This window comes from Wasmannia auropunctata, unplaced genomic scaffold (genome assembly GCF_000956235.1).
Source record: "Wasmannia auropunctata unplaced genomic scaffold, wasmannia.A_1.0 LD335998.1, whole genome shotgun sequence".
In the NCBI taxonomy this organism is placed as follows: domain Eukaryota; kingdom Metazoa; phylum Arthropoda; class Insecta; order Hymenoptera; family Formicidae; genus Wasmannia; species Wasmannia auropunctata.
Window position 1 is genome coordinate 1 of NW_012026892.1, and position 6,769 is coordinate 6,769.

The following is a 6,769-nucleotide window of genomic DNA, read 5'->3' on the forward strand; positions in this document are numbered from 1 at the left end:
AATTATTTTATGTCATTATGTGATCTTCAATGGAGAGACCTTTGTAGTCTCTTTCTTAGCTTTGCCTGAAACTCATCGTTACAAAAGGAGTAATGACAAATGCTTTTGTCATTTTTTCACCCTTATACATGACGGGATTCGTGGCGTAACGAACGAAGATTCGTGCCACGTCGCGGTTTTTCCGAGGCGCTTCCGAGACAATACCGCGTTCTCGTGCGGAGCACTCCGCGAGCTCCTCCGCGGTGAATTCTTTCGCGGCGGGGCCGCAATGAGGAATGACATTTCGCGGATGAATAGGCAGACTCGCGCGCGGACATATAGAACGCGCACGCGATTGTACGTTTAAGGTACGTTGAAGTCTGCGTTTGTTTCGTGGCCGCTTTTTTCGTGAGCGAACGTACCTGCAGCCGCTCTCTATTCAGGCATCGACATTCTGTTTCTTCCGCGCGCTCCATTTCCGCGCTTCACAACCGAAACGTCTCTTTTAGTCCGCGGCGTGTAATAATCCCCGACGACGTGGAGGAGGTTCTCGTCGCCGGCGACGTATGTACGAAGGACGTGTCCTCAAAAGCGGCTACAGAAGGAATCTAGAGCGCTTACGTTTCCGTTTACGCTTGTTTCGCTTCGACGCCGTCGCGCGTATACAGGACTTTTAACGCCTTTTAGCGGCGAACAAACATGTCGTCGTTTATTCTTTTCTTTCGCAGCCGCAGCTCCCCCCGTCGCCGTCGTCATACGTGGCGGCTTCTCCCATTTTCCCGTCGCGCTTTCTTTGCGTTGCAACCAGATAGCTCGATCGACCTCGTTTCGAACGAGAACGATGGGATACTCTCAAAATAAATTTACGCTCGCGTTTTCGATAAGTATATCATCTTCGTGGTACGTTGCAATTGTTAAACTATTTCATTCACTTTATATAATCGTAGTTCGAATAATTCAACAAGTTCAATAATTCAAGAAACTGTACAAATTGAATTTATCGCGAAATGATTGAAAACGGAAATGATGAGAACGATTACTTTTGAAAAATCCATGCTTTATCGACGAAAATCTATTTCTTTTTCGATAAATTCCTAAATCAACTTTTAAATTGACTTCTTTATCAATTTATAAATCAACTATTAGATCGATAAAATTAAAGGCAATATATGTTTATAGAAATTAGATCATCACCCTGTAACTTAATGTATATTAATGATTTCATACGCAGAGCTGATACATGACGTGTGATAATTAATTGCATTCTCGACTTAATTAGACAAATATTTGTTCGCATACACACTAGCATACATGTTTACAAGATCACATATTTAAATGCTGCTTTGTAAAGCAAGCTCAATAAATGTTTAAAATTTCAAGTTGAAGTAAAAAGATTGAGATAAAAAATCTCAAAAAAATTATATTGTATAAAACGAGTATATATTGTTTCAACGATTACTGCTTTTTATATTAAGATCAATTTTGATTGTGAATTTGATATTTAGGCGAATTTTAAGATAAGAGCACAGAGTGCATTTTAAAATGGATGTAAAATTCTTTAAAAAAAAAAATATATATATATAGTAGTTAATTAATAAACTGTGCTGTGAATCCAGTCCGCGCGGCCATCTGTCTATCTTTAGAGTTGAGAGATTTTCTATGTCACGAGACAGATCCTCTCGATCACTCGCCGGCATGTAACTGGAAAAACCGATGGATGTAACAACGATAATAGTGTCCAAACAATGCGTCGTCCGCGTGCATCAGGCACACTCCGAATTGAAACCGTTTTCCGTGCTTTTGTTGACGCAACCAGTGTGGCAGCAGTGACGATCCGGCGTCTCGATGAAACATTTTCGCTCAGCCGGAAATTCATGAAAACAGGGACCATCGAAATGACGAACTTGAAAGCACGTCGACGTGTTCGCGTGCCAGTCGATGCGTCAGCAATTTTTAACTTGTAATTGTCAATATTCGACATTGAGAAAGCTGGCACTACCGAGTTTAAACTTGAAATGTAATTACAATTTTGTATCATATGCATTATGTATTATGCACAGAGGAGAGATTACAATTGCAAATCCGCACAATTGTATTCATTCCATTTAGGAATTAAGAACCGTAGATACGTGAAATAAAAGTCGCTTTTTAGACGACTCCACTAGACGAGAAGCTATCTGAGACTATTCTCGCAGAGAGAACGTACGGCGCATGCATACAAAACGCGAGATCGAAAGAGATAGAAAGGACCATGTCGCGTTCGGTGAAACAGCGGCAGTTGCGAGGTTGATGAACCATCCTCGTCTATGTACGCAACGTCAAGAAGTTTTATCGCCGGTGAATTTTCATTGAATTTCAAGCGGTGTCGAGCGAATTCAAATAGCTGCATGTTATCGCTTCGAATCGATATCAGCGGTAGTTTCGACCCCCCACACTTCCCCTCTTTTTCCGCGTAATATAAATCTCTCCTGCCGCTTGTCGTTGTCGGTGTTCTTGTAAATCGCATCTTTACAAACTAATTCCACGCGGTGTAACGGTCGCGTCGGAACGAATTACAAACGGCGCCCCCGCGCCCGCAGCGCCCGTCGTATAGATCGTGACGTTTTATTTCCGTGTCGCGCGCGCGAACTCGCGACAAGGTCCGCGAGGCCGAGCGTACAAATACGCGATCATGTCGTGGGTGACTATACAGCCCGGATTCGCGGCGATGACTAATGACGTTAGGAAATTGAACCGGCGCCTCTCGATGCAGCCTCGAGAAAGAGAACGCGGGAGTAGCCGGGCGGGAAAATACCGCCCGCCGAACTCTCAGTCGGCGATTCAATTTTCCGGCATCATTTATTTACGCGCGGTTAGCTTCTATCGGCAGCCAGACACATCATAATTGAAAACAAATAAATAACAAAGTACGCACGCAATTAATTGCAAGGAGCGTTTGCCAACTCGTTTTGCACCTACATCTCTTACCGTCATCTCGTTATCTGTTGTTTTTTTTCTATATCTTTTCTTATTTTTAAAATATAAATTGACAGCGTGAGCTTTGAAAAAAATATTATTTTAAACTACTTTATTTTTAACAGCATTAATATGTTATTTAATAATATTAATTGTTGTACAATAGTAAATATTATATATATGTATAATATTTATTATTGTAGTGATAAATATTATATGTGTGATAAATTGTACATGCTAAATGAAAGCATATACATGTACGCTTATTTTCATATAATATATATTTTTATATAATATATATTTAAATATTATATAAAAAATTCTTCAAAATTTTAGAAATTTAATTCGAAAAACGATTTTAGTTTAATTATTAGGAGTTCAACAAACTCACATTGCATAGATAAGGGTTAACACGTTCAGTGCCGGTGACGGTGATGAATATACTAGTATTGCACGCGAACGCTTTGCTGATATTGTACTCTAATCCGTTACGAAGTGAAGACGCATTAGCGAAAGCACCTGATACCCAATTGCTAGAACGGTAACATAAAACGGTTACTGATTAATGTCAATACAATTTTACTTAAATCAATTTCCAAATTATGTAAATCTTATATAGAACTCATTTCTAAACGAGAATGCGTAGGAACTCAATAAAGATCTTAGGAATTTCTATTTGAAAAAGGACTATTTGAAAAAGAGTGATCCTAAAAATTGCGAAAAACGCGTTCTTTAAGGAATTTCTAAACTTTTAACATGTCGATCATTGTAATGAACGTTGATTCCCCCCCCCCCCTCCAACTCTGATAACAATTGCCATCTCAACTTGAAACTTCTCTGTGATTAATGTCTCATTATAGGGTACCATTTGACACACAGTTCAGTTGCAAAATCGGGGCGAAAAAACCAACTTTTTAGGGTCTCTCTTTATAATTTAAACAAAAATTTGTACACTTCATCCCTGTAGAGTAAAATTAATTCTGTTTCAAATTATCCCGGATCAAATTTGCTGCCGTTTCTTAACGCTTACGTTCCACTAATACCGAAAACAACGACAGAACTATCTTTTTATATTCGGAATTAGCGAGTGTCATTACAACGAGAAGTCATAACGAGGTGCCAGCCACGTCACGCGGGGATTGCGTACGGCGCAACATGCTCGCCCGCGTAAATGCACGTGAACGCATTTACGGTGGCGCATCGGCGACGAGAAAATTGAAATTTCGCCTTATAGCGGAACGCTTTTCCGCGTGCACCATCTGGCCGGGCAGCCGGTAAGAGCTTTCACTGCGAAATGTCTTCTGCTCGTTAACGAGTTAACGAGAAGAAACGCGGGCGAAAAAGGCTGAAGCTCGGACAGGAGCGCGGGTGAAGGGGCGAAGGGCGTTAGTCCGATGCTTTCTGAAGCTCCCGGGTGAAATTCCAGTTGCGAGCGGGGTAATGCCGGACCGACCGAATGGAGGATTGTTAATCCGTAATAATGGCGCTCTCGAAAACTCGTCTGCTACCCTCCTCGCGCGCAACCGGACATTCCGTGCCCCGCATTAACATCCACTTTTATCTGCGTCAATGACGGTTTTAGTTTCGTCACGTGATTTTTACAAGATATATCCGTTCGTCGTGGGCAATCGAGGATTTTTTTGCAATTAACGCGGATATATCTTCTTGCATGCGCTTTCGAAGTTGTCACGGTGAACTTTCGCCGCCTGTGTGGAAATCCGAAAAGCAGAAATCCGAGAGCTTTTTTCGCGACGTCTCCGGCGGTTGAAGCCAATTCTGTAAAATGGGTTTTTTATCGAGGTCAATCGGGTTAACGGTAACGACGCGGTAAATGTGACACCGCAATATTTTCTGGTAGCATATAATCAAGCCGGAAGATTTCACGCTGTAAGTGGCGCTAAGAAAAGCTATATTGTCTTATTATGAGAGATCGTAATAAGGGAAAGTTTAATATAAATAATATTGTTCGTTTGAATATTTCCAATCTTCTCAGAAAAAATTGTCAACAATAGTCGGCTCTCTCGTCTAATAATAAATCTATTAAGATCACAGATTTTAATATACAAGACTTTCTCTTTCGATTTAATGATTCCGCACTCAATTCGCCGCGACGCCGTATGACGGAGCAGCTATCCGAGTATACGATCTCGCGAATCGAACCATTCTTCCGAGTAATAAAATTATCCTCCGCAAGCACTGCAAGCCATACGATGGCAGCTATCGACGTGTCAGCGTCATCCAACGATCGTTGCCGACGTTGCGGTTTTGCGGCAAGAGAAGGGAAAAGAAGGACCTTCGCGGTGGCCGGGAAAACTTCGGAAAGCAAGCGATACGTTGTAAAATCTTCATAAACCCGGGGCCTTTCCATCTCCGGGGCAACCATTGCATTTGCATGCCAAAGATTAATTCAGCGAGAAGGCGATATCTTTGAAAATGCGCACGACGACGTCTCGAGCGCGTCTCCCGAATATCATATACGAATATCGTTTTCACCCGCGAACAAGGGATGAAGTTCCGGAGCGCGCGTTTTACTCGCATGAGTGAGTAGAATGCTTGGTGAAAGTGCCGACGAAAGCAACAATTCGACGTAGAACGGCGGGCAGGAGAAGGGAGATATCGATTGTGTCGACAGCTTGCACTTCCGAGGCAGATGCAATTCTTTTATTCCGCGTTCACACGTCGCTATGGATAAACTCGATACGTACCAGATAACAGATTTCACTGCGCGGATGTTTCCAATATCTGTCGCTAAAATTCACGGCGCATTCCTGCCCGTTTTATTTGAACCAATTTATATAAGTGCGCATTTAGAATCAATTTCCTTTTTTCCGCCCAACTTTTCCATTTATTTAGCACTGCTTCGAGCTATTCCGTTCAATGAAACACGATGTGATACGTATGTTAAATTAATAAAGCAATAAAATGTCTTTCTCGTTGATTAAAGCGCTGATCCCAATAAAAATATCACTTCAGTTCGTAACTAATGATTAAAAACTTGGAACATCATATTCTATGTTTGCAAAGTCATAAAGATTTTTGAATTTATTACTTATGCAATTATAAACATTATAATTTTCACGAAATGTAACATTATATATGTCGCAGAATAAATTCAGTAGTTGAAAAGATCTAACTATATTCTAATTGTGACAACGTGATGATTCAAACGCTAGTAATAGTACCGTAAAGATAACGTAAACAACCGTATTAGTAAAATATAAACGGTAATGAATAAATCTCATTACACGGCGTTATTTCGCCATCATGCCAACGCGCGTCGAACAATTTTGCACAACAGAGTTTTACACAATTACAAGGAACACCGTATTGTGCGTCGAAAATGCATCGCGTTACATCGGAGTAAATGCAGTTTAACGATATTTTAATTAATGTTTGTTGTAATTAAATTAATAATTAAATCGGTACGCGAGAGCGCGGGGTACCGCGCCGTCTGTATATGCGATGCCGACGCGAAAATCTCCGAACATTAAAATTGTACGCGGAATACGTAACGGTGCCACGTAGTTAATTACGCGTGGCAATGATGCGTATTCCGGTTTCATTAGATGCGCTATCGCATTTAATCCACGTGTTTTTCCTTTCCATCTTGCCGCGGCGCATTTCGTTTTATCACCCATGGTGCACATTACGAGATGCTGGCACAGCACAGCCGGATAATCACCAAAGCTTCGGGCCGGTAGAAACGATTTTCTTCGTCAGTTGCAAAGATTTTCTTTGTCGTGTCTCCCCTCCCCTCCTGAAGCGCGTACGTGATGCGCTGCTAACTTCCGAAATTTTTGCGCTAGGTAAATGATGCAAAATGCATCGCGCGCTT